Here is a 14,825-nt window from a genome sequence, read left to right as displayed (position 1 = left end):
CCTGGCTTTTTGTCTTACCCTGAAGCAACAAGAGAGAGGAGGGCCAAGGGGCCCTGAGGCTCTCAGGCCTAGGGCCCCGCAACAGCCCTATTGACCACCTGAGGTCTCTGAAGGAACCTGGCTGGGAGCCCTGATGGCTCAACAGTTCTGCTTTCCAAAAGGTTGGCAGTTCAAACCCACCCAGCAGCTCCTTGGGAGCAAGACGTATCGATCCACAACCACAATGCTCACAGCCCTTGAAAGCCTTAGGGGGTGCGTTCTATTCTGTCACATGGGGTCACTGTGAGTAAAAAATCAACTCCACACATTCACCTGTCACAGACGAACCCCACCTTCCACCTCGGCCCTCCGGCACTCAGCTCCCACCCAGCCCAACGAAAAAATTTACATCAGGATGTGCATCCCGATGCATCCAGGAACAAGCTGCCCCCAGCATAAGGGAATCAAGGGACACTCTACTTTCCCTTTGTCTACGTGGAGGGATGTGTTGGGCTGCTCATCTCAAGGTCAGCAGTTCAAAACCACCAGCACTTCCAAGGGAGAAAGACGGGGCTTTCTACTCTAGTAAAGAGTTACAGGCTCAGAAACCCACAGGGGCAGTTCTGCCCTGTCCTACGATGGGTCGGCATCGACTCTATAGCAGTGAGCGTGGAGTTTTCTGGACCCCAAAGTGAAGCCCCTCTCTCCATAGATAACACCTTAGAGGTCACACCACACATTCGGGGACCCCCAAGAAGGACGGTGGTGGTTGGAATGTTGTCTGTCTCTCTCTCTTCTAGACGCAGCCAAGGGGTCCAGGTTCCCACCCACTGGGCTCACATAGGCGTGCGGGGCTTGGGCAATGGGCTCTGGAGCTGGGGCTCTGGTCCCCAGTGAAGAAGGAAGCAGGGTGGGCTGGGCTGGAGGCCCTGTGGCAGGTGAGGCCTGGGCTGGGTTGTGCACCAAAGGGCTTCTCCAGTGAAGAAGCCACCAACCCTCGGGGGTGCCAGAAAGGACATAGACAGGAGTCTCCAGCAGTGGCCGTTGGAGGTCCCCCGGTGAACCCAGCGTGGGGTAATTACCCTGAAGGCTTTGATAAAGCTGGGAACAGTGGCTCTTTTCTGGAAATCTGGCTCCGGGCTCTCTCTGGAACGGTGGGGGCAGACACAGCCTTGGATAAGTGGTACACACCCCCTGAAAGGTGACCCTGTCACATCTGGAGTGAGGAGTGAGGCTGGTCACTCGGAGCCAGAGTGACAGAGACCAGGGGACTCCTGAGGACGCTGTTGAAATGCTCTGTGGTGGTGGCGATGGGTGGGGAAGAGCCAACCGTGCAGGGCAGGGTACAGAAGCAACGCGATCACCTGGCATTGGGGGTGGGTGTGGGTGGACAGGGGACTCTGTGGGGGAGCATGGGCCACACTCTGAGGTGGGCCCCAGGGCCCCCCAGATGGCCAGTTGCTGCCCACTCTGTCCTTCTGAAACAAAACTGTTTCTGTCACTTCCAGCACAGCAGAGTGAGACAGGGCTTGGGGCACAGGCCAGGGAGGCTGGAGGGGTTAGTTGTGACAGTAAGGGACTCCAAGGGAGGGAGGGGGTTAATTCAGAGCCAGCTCCCTGAAGGCTGGAGCACCCTCACAGTGGTGCCCCCAACCCTTCCAGTGTGTGTGCACCCAGACTCCTCCCGCTCCCGCCTGGACACTTGCACACGTTCCCTGCACTGAGCCACACACCACGGAGGGCGGCCTTCTTGTTCTTGTGTTGATTCTGACCCATAGTGACCCTGTACTGAGTACGACTACCTCACTGCGTTTCCAAGGCTGTAACCTTGACAGAAGCCGACTGCCTCCCCTTTCTCCCGGGAGCAGCTAGTGGGTTCGAGCCTCAGACCTTTCACTGATCACTTGAGCCTTTCCCTGCAGTGCCACCAGTGCTCCTGAGAGAATGGGCACGGGGCAGAGTTTCTGAGACCTGCTTGTTTCGACATCACCACATTACCCATCTTCTCTCGAGCCTCCATCTCCTTTGGCTCACTCCATTCCATCTCCCCTGCCCCCACAAATACCCACCTACCTTAGTCTGAGCTCAGCAGAGGTTCCAGGGTCCTGGCTCTGGGCAGCTGGGCGGGTACAGGCCCCCCAACTTCCCAGCCCCTAGAGCCTGGCCACGGCAACTGGCTCAGGGGGCTCCCACTCAGCCCCCAGGCCCAGAGCCTGAGCCCCCTGCCCTGCCCTTCCAGCTGCCGCCCTTCTCTGCTGGGACCATGGCCTGGGCTGAGCTCTGGGGTTGGGAGGGCCTACTCTCTCAGGAGTGGGCGGCAATGAATGGCTGCTCTGAGCCTCTGGAATCTTAAAGGGCCTGGGAGGCTCTCTGGCAGGCCACCTGGGGAGTGGTGCCTGGCTGCCTGCCCTCAAACCTGAACTCTGCCACTCCCCCCACCCCCCCAACTGAGGCCTGAGTAGCTGGTGGTGGGTTTGAACCACCAGCCTTATGGTCAGCAGCTCTGTGCTTAACTCCATGTGCCACCAGGGCCCCTCCATAATAATGTGTGACTCCAAATCTGGCCTCACCCAGGAGGGGGGTGGGCCGCCACCTCCTTTCTGCTTCACCTCTGCATCTCTGAAGCCCAGTTTAGTGCTGTGACCCCCAAGCCATCTTGTCCAACCCCTTCGGCTTGGGCTAGGTTCCGTGAACAGGACTTGGTGGGACAAAGGCCCCAGGGTTGAGAAAATGTCCCGGCTCAAGGCTGGTCCTTTCGGAAACCCACAAGGCCGCCCAGCATGGAAGGCTCTCAGCAGACACTGGACCACAGGCTGGGCTGAGTGCCCGGCTCTGGGTCCCCACAGCCTCTGTCCCAGCAGTGATGATGATGACAAAAATGGATAATGGAACACAGTCCGTGTGGCCTGCACTGTGCCAGAGAAGGTGGGCATCGCCCAGCCGCCCAGCGACCCCACCCTCCGAGCACCCTACCTTGAGCCGGGGTGTAGGCACAGCGCGCTCCTCGAATCCCCTTTCATCATCACGGGGTCACGTGCTTTACACACCTAAGGAACCCCAGCCTCTCCATCCGAGCGCCCGCCCGGGTCTATTCCTTCTGGGAGGCGTGCTCCCCAATAGAACGTCTATGATAATGGAAACGTTCTATGTGCTGTCCAATACGGTAGCCGGGAGCCACAGGTGACTCCTATGCATTAGAAAGGTGGCAGGTGACAGAGGTGGAGGAAGTGACTTGCTAACTTGGATCTCATCCTCGTTTGTGGCTAACCTCTTAGAGGGCCCATGTTATACTTTCTTCTGGGTCCTGGGACCGGGCAAGCATCAGCCTTCTTCCCTCGTGTCTCTCCTATGAATTAATGAACGTACTGAGTAATCAGTGACTAATGTGGCGCTGGGACCCTCCCCTCTTCTCATCCATTCTCTGCCCTTCCAGCTTGAAGCTTTCCAACTCAGCTGTGCCCTGGTTACCAGGGTAACCTGCAGGAGGGTCCAGTGGGCAGTGGGCGGGGGAGGGGGAGCAGCCAGGCCTGCTCCCCTCTCCCCTCAATGTTTGAGGCCCTGTGAACCAACCCCTCTTGAGGCTGTTGGGGGAGTGACACACATTCTGCCGGGGCAGCTGGGCTGGGCTGGGGTGGCGATGGGCTTAGGATTGTCCTATTTCTGTGAGGGCAGGGGTCCTGGGTCCTATCCCACATTGACCAACCACCTGTCGACTATGAGCTAGGTGCTCACCTGTGGTCTTTTCTAGCCTAAGGATCTAGAACTTCCCATCATCCTCCTGGTCAGGCTATGAGGGCCTTGTCCATGTCCCCACCCCCGGTCCAGATCTCCAGTCTCTAAGGCAGTGGTTCTCAACCTTTAATACAGTTCCTGATGTGGTGGCAACCCCCAACCATAAAATTATTTTCGTTGCTACTTCATCACTGTCATTTTGCTACTGTTATGAATCGTCATGTAAACCATCTGATATGCAGGAGATATTTTCATTGTTACAAATTGAACCTAATTAAAGCGTGGTGATTCATCACAAAACAATACGTAATTCTATATTGTGAAATATTTATTTCTAATTACAAATAAATGAAATTTTGTCTTGAAGCATAGTGTATGTAGCATGGTTAACAGTCTTTACGCTGGGTACTTGTAGGTGGGCATATCTGTATGTGGGCAGACCCGCCTGGGAGACAGATGGAGGAGCGGTGTCTCAGTTCCTAAGACCATCGGAAACATGAAAACAGTCGTTCAATCTGCAAAGGGGTCGCCACCCACAGGTTGAGAACCACTGATCTACGGGCATGGCTTGGAAGAGGAGACTCCCAGGAACTATAGGCTGGAGTTCGGCTGCCCTCCAGTGGCCCAGAGCAGCAATGGCCATCTGATGTGTGTGCCAGGCCTTCTGTCCTTCCCAAGAACCAAGTGGATGGGCTAGGAGGGACCTCAGGGGACCCAAACGTTAACCCCAGAGAAAAGTTAGTGCAGCGACCTTCCGAACAAGTGGCGCGGGCTCTGCAGTGTCCATGTCTGGTTTTGTTCGGGCTGTGTGAGTCGGAATGAGGCACTGCGTCAGTCAGAGTGGGCTAGGGGATGTGTTGGTCACAAAGAACACCCCCCCACCCAGGCTCAGGCCGAGCCAAGGAGAGAGCAGAAGGCCATGTACTGGCGATGACGTCTTGCCTTGGCCTGACTCCCTTCTGGTCTCTTACCAGGCCAGCCTGCACCCACCCCCCACGCCCCACTCCGTTGCCCCATTACAAGGAGGCAAGGAGGTGTCCCCTGACCAGGTGCCCAGAGCCGATGAGTCAGATATTTGGGAACCGTGAGCATGGGTGTGAGCTGCTGGCATGGTTGGTGTCAGAATGCAAAAAGGAGAAGTGTCAGGCAACGAGGGCCTTGGCAGCCAAACGGGGGCCTGTCGATTCCATTTCCTTGTTTATTTCCCTCCTTGACTTTCTTTGACTCCTACGCCGGTTGCAGCTGTTGACAGCTACAGAAACAGAGGGAAACCTCAGCTGGACCAAGACAGCTGAGGTCTCCTGACTGTGACTTTGGGGCCCCCCCGAAGCTCGCCGAGACTCTTCCCGCTCAGGGTTCCCCATAAGGTTGTTGACTGAAAGCATGGCCGTCGTTTGGGGGGGTGCGGGAGTCTCTTGGGGGAGCCTGCGGCCTCCACCCTCCTCCAAAATCGGCGCTGCCCTCAGCCAGAATGGAGAGGCGTGGGGGTGGAACAATGAGTAGTCTGTGCCACCCCCCACCCCCCCACCCCCCGGGGCCGGAGTCCGATCATTACAACACTTCCTACACAGAGCCCTGTGCGGTCCCCACCACACCCCTGCGCCCTGCCCTTCTGCTCCCGACAGCCTCCAGCTGGTGGCAAAGGAAAGCTGGCAAGACTTGGCCAGTCCTTCCAGAGCCTTTAAGAACCCTCACATGGACCCCTGGAGACCTCATGCCACCTTCACGGAGTGCATTTCAACACACAGCAACCCCCTCGGACCAAGCCGAACAGCCCCGTGGGCTTTCTTGAGCCACCTCGTTCTCCTGTGGAGTGCCTGGTGGGTGTGAACAGCCCAGCATCAGATCAGCACCACAGTAGAGAGAGCTGCTGGTTGGGGGGTCGGGATGGCTTCCTGCAGGGAGTGGCCACTGGCAGGGAGGGTCACATCATAAGATCTGCCCCGGGGCTCAGCCTTGCTTGAGAATCCACGTCCTCACGAGACAGCAGGAAACTCCAAAGAGAAGCAGCCCCACGGAACCGGTACCTGTTGTTGTCGAGTGGATCCTAACTCCTGGTGAACCCACATGTGCCCACGTAGAGCTGTGCCCATCATGGCTTTGATTTCAGAAGAAGACAGCCAGCCCTTTCTTCCTGGGTGCCTCTGAGTGGACTCACCTCCAACATTTGGGGTCACAATTCAGTGTGCAAACCATTTACACCCTCGGGGCCTCCGCCAAAGCACTACCACCCACCAGTTGCCACGAAATAGATCCAACTCCTGGAAAAACCAGGGGGTGTTCAGTGGCCCTGACCTTTGTGGTCAGATTGTCAGATCTTTCCGCCGGGCACCTCTGAGTGGGTAGACTCAAACTGCCAACCTTTAAGCTAGTCACCAAGCCCTGAACTGTTTGCAGCACCCTTTAACAAAGGTGGGAAAGCCAATGAGTCCTTGGGTCTACAGCCACCTACTGGCTGGAAGACCTAGGTTACATGAGTCAGCCTCTGAACCTCAGGGTGGGTTCACTGGGAAGGAGGAGTAACAGTTAAACTAAAGGTTGAAGGTTCAAACCCACCCACCCCCTCTGCTGGAGAAAGGCCTGGAAATCTACCATAAAGATGGCAGCCTAGGAAATCCTCCGGCCTGTCTTATAGGTCACCTGTGGCACTCAACTCAAGGGCACCTATCACCCATCTCCCAAAGGAGAGAAGGGGTGAGGGTGGTGAAGGAGAATGGGCAGAATCATATGCCTCAAAATGGCTCATTTTATGTCATCTGGATCACACCTCAACACATCGTGCAAACACCCCTACCTTGTGAGCAGCAGCACCCACCGATGGCCCACCTTCTGTTGCTTAATAACCTTGTGTTTCACTTCTGAACCGATGCTGGTCCTTTGCCTCTGACTGCTGCTGTCACTAGCTCTGGTTTGGCTGCACCCAAGAGCCACGGTGCATGTCAGGGCAATATAGTTGGGAGAAAATTGAATAGCTAACACTACAACACTCAGAAAATTAAATAGATAACACTACAATACTCAGGAGACACACAACACACAGCATGGGAGTCTGCTGCCTGCCTGTTTGCTGCGGCGTATTGCCAACAGAAATAGTCACGCTTTACTTCTTGTTCACACTGCGAGTCCACGTGGGTTGGCACGTTGGGGGTGGGGGTCACTCTACTCGCTGTGCTCACTCAGGTCAGGACTCTAGGCCCTCGGAGCCACCAGCAGCCAGGCCCCCACGGGGGGTGGGGTGATGCTTCACGGAAGAGCGAGCTCTGCAGAGGCTCACACTGACTAATACAGGTTTGGTCTGGAAGTCACGTGGGGCGCTGCTGCTGCCCACCCTCTGGTCACTGGCCTTGTCACCTGGCCCCACCCCCTACTGCAATCCTACTCCATGCCTGGGGAGTCCTTCTACCCCTTTTTCCTGAAATTATGGAAGAGTTTAGAACTCACTGCCATGTGAGCAATGGAACCTGTATTGGCAAACAGCTGGTCCCTGCCTCGGTTTTTAGGCTTCTGCATTAAGAAGGGGTTGAGTTAATAAATATGGGAGACCTTTGGTCTGGAAAAAAGATCACCTTCCAAAGAAAGAAAGTCTCTTTCTACCCTTGAGGTGCCCTGGTAGCACAGTGGTTAGCGCTCAGGTACTAACTGCATGGTCAATGGTTCAAATCCACCAGCGTTTCTGCCGGAGAAAGATGTGGCCATTTGCATCGGGAAGGGTTACAGCTTTGAAAACCTACAGGGACAGTTTGACTCTGCCCTATGGGGTGACCACCTGGAGGGCAGTGGGTTTGGGGTTGTTGTGGGGTTGTTGTCATTCTGTCTGGGGAGATTTCCTCTGAGCCTCGGGCTCTTCCTCCGCAGTGCCGACAAGCTAAGCAGACGTTGCCTCTCTCTGCTGACCAACAGTCCGCAGCTCCCCACGGCTCTCAGGACAGAGTCCACGCTGCAGAACACACGAAGCCTTTCCCCTCCAGCACCTCTCCACCCTTCTGGCATTCTGGCCTCAAACGCATGTCACCTTACCCCAGGTGGGGCTCGGGGCTCTCTGGCCTCCGTGACTTTGAGCTTGGCGGTCTCCTCAGCCCCGACAGTGGGCTCAGACGTACCCACTGTGAGGATGGCACCAGACCCGGCAGGGGACCGTTCTGTTGTACATCAGGTGACTGTGAGTCAGCCCCTGGGCAGCAGCGTCCCCTTCCAAGGAAAACTGGCCCCAAAACCCAGTGGAGGAGTCAGGCCCTCGGGGAAGAACTCCCTTGACAAGCCTTCCCTGGGAGCTCTTGAGTCTCTCAGCGTTTCAATTCCCACCTACACACCTGCCCCGGGCATCAAGTTGACTCTGTAGGACCAGGTGGAACTGCTCCCTGGGGTTCCTGAAGCTGCATCTCTCTATGGAAGCAGAATGTCTCATCTTTCATCACAGGAGCATTTGGTGAGTTCGAACCACCGACCTTGGGTGAAACCCACTGCCCCACCAGGCATCTCTGGCTGCAATTACAGCAGTGGGATTGGTCTGCCTCTCAGGGATTCAAGTGGTTCTGACTCAGAGCCTTGGTTTTCTTGGTCCTCATGTTCTCAGGGACAGGCCCCCATTGGGGTCTCTAGAGCCTGTGCCTGACAAGAGGCCCAGAGCGGGCGTCCCATTGCTCGGGACACAGTACTCTGTTCTTTCCCGCTTCCTCTGACCTTGGCTGAGGGAGGCCAGCAGGACAGAGGCGATGTGAAGGTCACCAGCTTTCTGGAGGGCCCCAGGCAGCGGCAGGGGACAGTCGTCTGACGTTAGCCATCTGTGATTCTCGGTGTTGGTGCACAAAATCGCTCAGTGACTTCAGCTGCCTCTCCCAGAACTGTGGTTTAAATGAATGGCCCACTCTGACCTCCAATTGCTCCCAGTCCAGTCCTGGGGGATGTTCTAGCATCTGGGGAGATCCTGCCTCTGGGGACACTGGCCTGTTTTGTCAGCTTAGCCAACTGGATCACCCTCCAGCTTGTAAAGGCTGCCGAGGGGGGCTGCTTCTGACATCCCATTGAGGCACGTGTTCGCAGTATTTAAAACTAGAAAATGTGTCTTTCTCATGAGGTCCGTCTTTCCCCTATTGAACAAAGCAGGAAGAGCGTGCCCCCTTTGTCTTGCACCTTTCCCTCTGGCTGCCAGGAAACTCAGAGACCAGTTAAAGAAACAGCATTCCATTAGGAGGAAGAGGCAATTTCCACCTCACCCCCATCCCTGTGGCTGCTTCTCGGGTCCTTTAAGAGAAGAGCAGGTGTAAGTCAACCCGTCTGTCATGAAACCAGGAGATGAAATCTGAGACGGAGAACAAAGGCTTGGATGAATCTGTTCTCGTCTCTGACCCTGACTGTACCCCAGCTGGTGGGGGCAGTGGGGGGGGGGCCGGAAACTCTGCCCGAGGCTGTTGTCCTGGGAGGTGGCTGCTCAGGGCCATAGTGGGCAGCGTCCCTGACGAGGTCATGAGCTGAGGACCCCAAACATGTTCACACTTCAGGCCCAGCATGAACAGAATTTCTGATTTTGAAAGGGGAACCAGAAAAGATGATGTTAGTAAGCAATTTCCTGGCTTTCGATGTTGGTACTAAATTTCGTTGTTCTGTTCCTGCTTTTCAAAACCCGGTGTCGGACAAACCAAACTTGAGTGCAGGCCAGATCTAACCCAACCAGTCCAGCCTCAATGCAGCTCCAGCAGGGTCTGTTTGGTGTGGGTGAACTGGGAGTAAGGGGGTTTGATCTTACTTTTTCTGAAGCCCGCATTTCCCCCACAACATGCATGCCGTTCCCACGAGAGCTACCTTTTCTGAGATGGATGGAGCCTGGGCTGTGCTGACTGGTCAGTGGGGTGCTGCCCTTGTGAGGTAGTGTCCAGTCAGCTCCCACCCATAAGGACCCTACGCACAACAGAAGGAAACACTGCCCGGTCCTGTGCCACCCTCACAATGGTTCCTATGCTTGTGCCCGTTGTTCTGCCTTAAGCTTGGCTTCAAAATGGGCGCTTGTTCTAGGATAGTGGGAGAAAGGTGAGATTGTCAGCTCCCGTGAACATTTAGTCTTGGAAACCCTAAGGAGCAGTTCTCGTCTGTCCTTTAGGAAGGACTCCTTGTGGGCGTGGCTTTCTCATAAGGACGGACTCCTTGTGGGCGTGGCTTTCTCATAAGGAGGGGCTCCTTGTGGGCGTGGCTTTCTCATAAGGAGGGGCTCCTTGTGGGCGTGGCTTTCTCATAAGGAGGGACTCCTTGTGGGCGTGGCTTTCTCATAAGGAGACTCCTGGGAACCTCCCCCTCCCTCTCTGCCTTCACCTTCCTGCTGGCCACCCTGGTTGCTGCCAGCCCTGTGATGCGGCCCCCCACCCCCCAATTGAAGCTGCAAGACTTTGCACCCACCGGCCTTGGATATTCCTGCATTCTGCATCCTTGCATGTCATGTGGCTATGTGAGTCAGAAGAGGGATTTATGGATTGGTATCAGACTTACGGACTTGAGTTGGACTGGGCTGGGAAAGTCTCTTGATATACAATTCCTTCTTAATATAAAGCTCTCTCTTACATATATATGAGTGTTGCTAGATTTGTTCCTCTAGTCAACCCAATGAATCTCTCCCCTGAGCCATTTGGGCTTAAAGCCACAGAGAGGGACAGGTACCTCTCTCTCTCCAACAGCTGGAGCTGGGAGCTACCCAACTTGCCAGAGGTTGGCTGCAGCCATGATTTCCATGCAGGGGGGTGGGGGTGGGGGAACAAAGTGAGTACACAGAGGCAGAAATTAAACTAATTTTAATAGCAAGAAAGATGTCGTCTGCATGCCTGATTTTAGTTGTCCTGGGCCCAGACCACATCTCTATCCCAAAGGGCCAGAGACTTCACATCATAAATTTCCCTTCTTGCCTAAGCCAGTGAAATTGAGCTTTTGTCTCGTGCAACCAGCGGTCTGAATGAATGCACGTGACTTCTGCTGGTCACCCTGATGGGCTCGGCCTCTGGAAGCAGCTTTCTGATGAACAGGGCAGCAGCGATCGCCAACCCAGGCCTCCCAGCCCTCACCTCCCCCTCACTCACGTAGCCTAGCATGAATGCCTCTTCCCTCTCCACACTTCTATTTTTAAAAGGGAATAAAAGGACACCAGAAAAGGAAGTTGAGAAATACAGAGCCTCAGCGTGCCTGAAGGGAGGTGTTCACGCCTTCCGTCAGGGAGGCTGGAACCCCAAGGCAGGCCCAGAGAGGGCTCCGAACTCAGAGAAACCTTTAGGAAACAAAACTAGCCAAATCCGAAGCTCTTGTTTCTCAGCATATCCTCCATCCAGGTCTACATCATTCTGAGAGGGGTGCTGCTATAGCTCTAACCCCTCCCCCACGGGATGCCTGGTGGCAAAGTGGTTACTCATCAGGCTGTTAACCAGGAGGTCAGCAGTTCAAATCCGCTAGCTTCTCTGTGGGAGAGAGATGAGGCTTCCTACTCCTGTAAAGAGATACAGTCTTGGAAACCCACAGGGGCAGTTCTACGCAGCCCTAGAGAGTCACTGGAAGTTGGAATCCACTTGATGGCAGTAACTTTGGCGGTTTTTTTACCCTTTCCCAGGGATTTCTCTGCTCTCCAACTTATACCATGTCAAAGGGCCTCTTCAAGGGACTGAAATCGTGTTCCTTTGAAATATTCTTTGAGTTTGAGGAACAAAAAGCTTTGTAAAGGGGAAAAATCGGGGCAGTAGGATGCCTGGGGTAAGGTTTCCTAACACAATCTCCTGAGACAGCCCTGCTCCCTCACAGAGGGCCCAGATGCATGATTCTGATGGGGGAAAGCTCTTTGGTGCAACTTTCCTAGCCTTTCCCTCACCAATGCAGCTTTGCGTTTTCTTAGCACTTCTCTCTAACCCTTGAACTGACCTCTCTGCAGTGAACTGGCAGATCCTGTCATGGTCACAGTGGCGGTCACATCATCTCCTGTCAACTTGGGCGAAGGGGTGAAGTCTAGTCTGTCAATCAGGTCAGAGCCCATGATGCCTCTGTGTGAACACGGCCTTCTCCTGAGGATTCTGGGAACTCCTCTCTGCTTCACATTCTCTTGACAAGCCACATGGAGCCATGCTGACGGCAGCCAGAGTCCTGGAGCTGGAGGAGCCACATGGAGAGCCCCGCCAGCGCTGAGATGCTTCCACTGCCACTGCTTCCCCAAGACTTTGCACCCACCGGCCTGTGAACTTCCTGCTCTCGGCATCGTTGTATGTGCTGCGTGAGTCTGTAGAAGAATTTATGGGCTAATATCAAACCTATGGACTTGATCTGGACTGGTCCGGGAGGTTTTCTAAATATACAATTACTCTTGGATATAAAACTCTGTCTTACGCACATAAGTGTCTCTGGATTTGTTTTTCTCTGGTCAACCCAGACTAACACACCACCGTTTTGGTTGGACCTTGTCTTTGAAGGCATCCATCCGAAGGGGACTAAGATACATGTTACTCAGAGAATTTGTCTGCAACAAATGACAAGTAACAGAAACAGACAATTTCAAACATGTCTTATTTAGGATAAGCCCATGCACATATGGACTGGAACCCTAGTAGCAATATGTTTGGACTTACACTGGAGCCTTGGTGGCACAGTGGTTACACTTTGGGCTGCTAACCACGAGGTCAGCAGTTCAAAACCACCAGCTCCTCCTGAAGGAGAAAGATGAGGCTTTCTCCTCCCATAAAAAGTTACAGTCTTGAAAACTCATTGGATCAGTTCTACCCGGTCCAGTAGGGTTGCTATAACACGATGGCAATGAGACCCTGTGTGTGTTGGGGTGGGGGTGGGGAATATAGGAGGGGACACGACAGTGAACCCAGTGAGGATATTGTCCCCGCTTCTTGCACAGGGTGATGTAAATGGCACCCCGATCCCCTAATGGCCTTGAGAACCTCACTCACTCACCCACCACCTTTGCCACATCCCGTTCCCCAAGCCTTCACCCAGAGTCCCAGCTCACCCCCTTACCACATTCTCTGGGATCTTGTCCACCCTCCCCTTCACTAGGGGTTCTCGTCCCAAATCCCCTGGGGAGTAAGTAACCTCGGGGTGCGTCACTTCCCAATAACGCCCTGCTTTCAAACCCCCACTAAGAGAGCTCTCAGCCCACGTGACCTAGAGCAGACTCAGTCCCTGGGAGACCCAAGAACTGCCGAGCCAATCAGAGTATCCCATCTCCTGAGCTCCCGCTCCTTGCGGGCCAATGGGGGTCCAGTCCCTGAGCTTAGCGTTAGCACTGGCCAAGATCTTCTCAGGCTGCGAGGGTAGACTGCTGGCCGCTTTAGGGTCACTTGTGGGCGGTGGCCTGAAAAAGCAGCCCACGCAAAGGGAAGCAGGACGGAGAAAGGGTGTCCGCCCCACCTGAGTGCGGAACCTGAACCCTTTTATGTCCGCTGTCCCCGACTCTGGATGAAGCACCCACTGCCGACCGGAATGGTGGGGTTGCAACTCCCCCGCGGTAGAAAGGGGTGGCAACCAGCTTCTAATCGCAGCCTTGGAAACCCTATAGATGGTGCAGTTCTGCTCCGCCCTGAGGGTCGCTACGACTTAGAATCGACTGGAAGGCCTCTGGTTGCCAGTTTAGTTCCCGTCACGGGTGCCTGGAAGAGTCCTGGGTGGTAAAGAAAATACTAATAGTAATTTAAAATAACTCAGTGACATCTAGTTGATGCCAACTCAGAGCATAGAACTGTCTCTTTGAGTTCCTAGGACTGTAACTCAAGGAGTAGAAAGCCCCATCTCTCGCCCAAGGAGCAGCTGGTGGTTTGGAACTGCAGACCTGGCTGTTAGCAACCCAATACTGAACCATTCTGCCACCAAGACTCCTTTCCTGGGTGAGAGTGAAGGGGGATGGATTCCTGTCCAGCATCCCCCTGGTATGAGAAAGGAGTGGACATTTCTCCAGCACTCCACCAAGGGGTGAGCTTAGGGCTTAGAGAATCCAACAACTGGGGTGGGCCTAGGATGGAGCAAGAGGTGCTACCTTCCCAAAAGGTAGTCTCTGAGACATCATCTTTCCTGTGGCTCCCTAGCCCTGCCTCTCTAAACAGCTTGAGCAATTCTGGATTTGCTCCCCACCCCCCCTGAAGGTTGAACAGCCCTAACCCCCAAGTTCAGAGAAGGTTTCTTGCCCCCTTGTTGGCTCCCAAGATGCAGTACATGCAAGAAAGAGCCCTGATCTGGGGTCCGCAGATCGGCTCCAAATCTCAGTCTTTGATTCTGAGGCCTCTGGCGACTCCCACTGAAACAGAATTGTAACTTCTTAGCAGGAGGAGCGATGTCAAAGGGGTACGTGGCCATCCAGCTAAAGCTAGGACCCAGCCTCCCTTCCAGCTAGGAGTGGTCATATGGGATATAAGAAGAGAGCCCTCTGGGATTTTCACTTAAGGGGAGAACAGAGCCTTCCACAGACCACACTGCTGCTCCATCTCAAATGCTCCATCTTAGATGCTCCATCTCAGATGCTCCATCTCAGATGGTGCCAACCAGGGTGACATCCCAGGCATGGCGAATGGGTGCCTGAACACGGTCTGAGAACAACACTGTGAAACCAACCCTGAACAGCCTCCCTGGGGAACTGTACCAGGAGGAAAAGAACCTGCTATTTAGTTTCTGCCTCTGTTGTTTGGCATCTCCAGGTCTGAGTTTATAGCCTAACTGGTACTCTACCCCAGGGCCTCCCCATGCCAGTTTTGACAGTCACCAGCATGGGATGGTAGAGTGTGTGTTCCTGGTTTCTAATGGGTGGAGACCGGAGGTGCTGCTAACTGTCCTGCAGTGCCCAGGACAGCCACAAGTCAGAGAATTACCCGGTCCGGCATATCGATGGTGTCAGCAGCTGAACAGCCCGGTCCTGCCCCTGCTGAGATTCAGTGTTCCCATCTCTGGAATGGGAGTGTTGTATTATCAGGGTTTTATTCTGAGGCCCCAGTGGGAAGGCATGGTCTGACTTTCAGGAAGGGAGACGGTGCTGCAAAGACAGTTTGGAAGCCTTTATTGCGACAAACAAGGATGGAATCCCCGGAGGAGGACAGCGAAGCAAGTTGCCAGCTACATCCAAATGAGGCCACAGAGCGGGAACCCAGGGTGGGCTGGGGGCCTGG

This window comes from Echinops telfairi, unplaced genomic scaffold (genome assembly GCF_000313985.2).
Source record: "Echinops telfairi isolate 266 unplaced genomic scaffold, ASM31398v2 ScPeMD7_2;HRSCAF=8, whole genome shotgun sequence".
In the NCBI taxonomy this organism is placed as follows: Eukaryota; Metazoa; Chordata; class Mammalia; order Afrosoricida; family Tenrecidae; genus Echinops; species Echinops telfairi.
The sequence above is the reverse complement of the archived record's forward strand: the minus strand, read 5'-3'. Positions refer to the sequence as shown.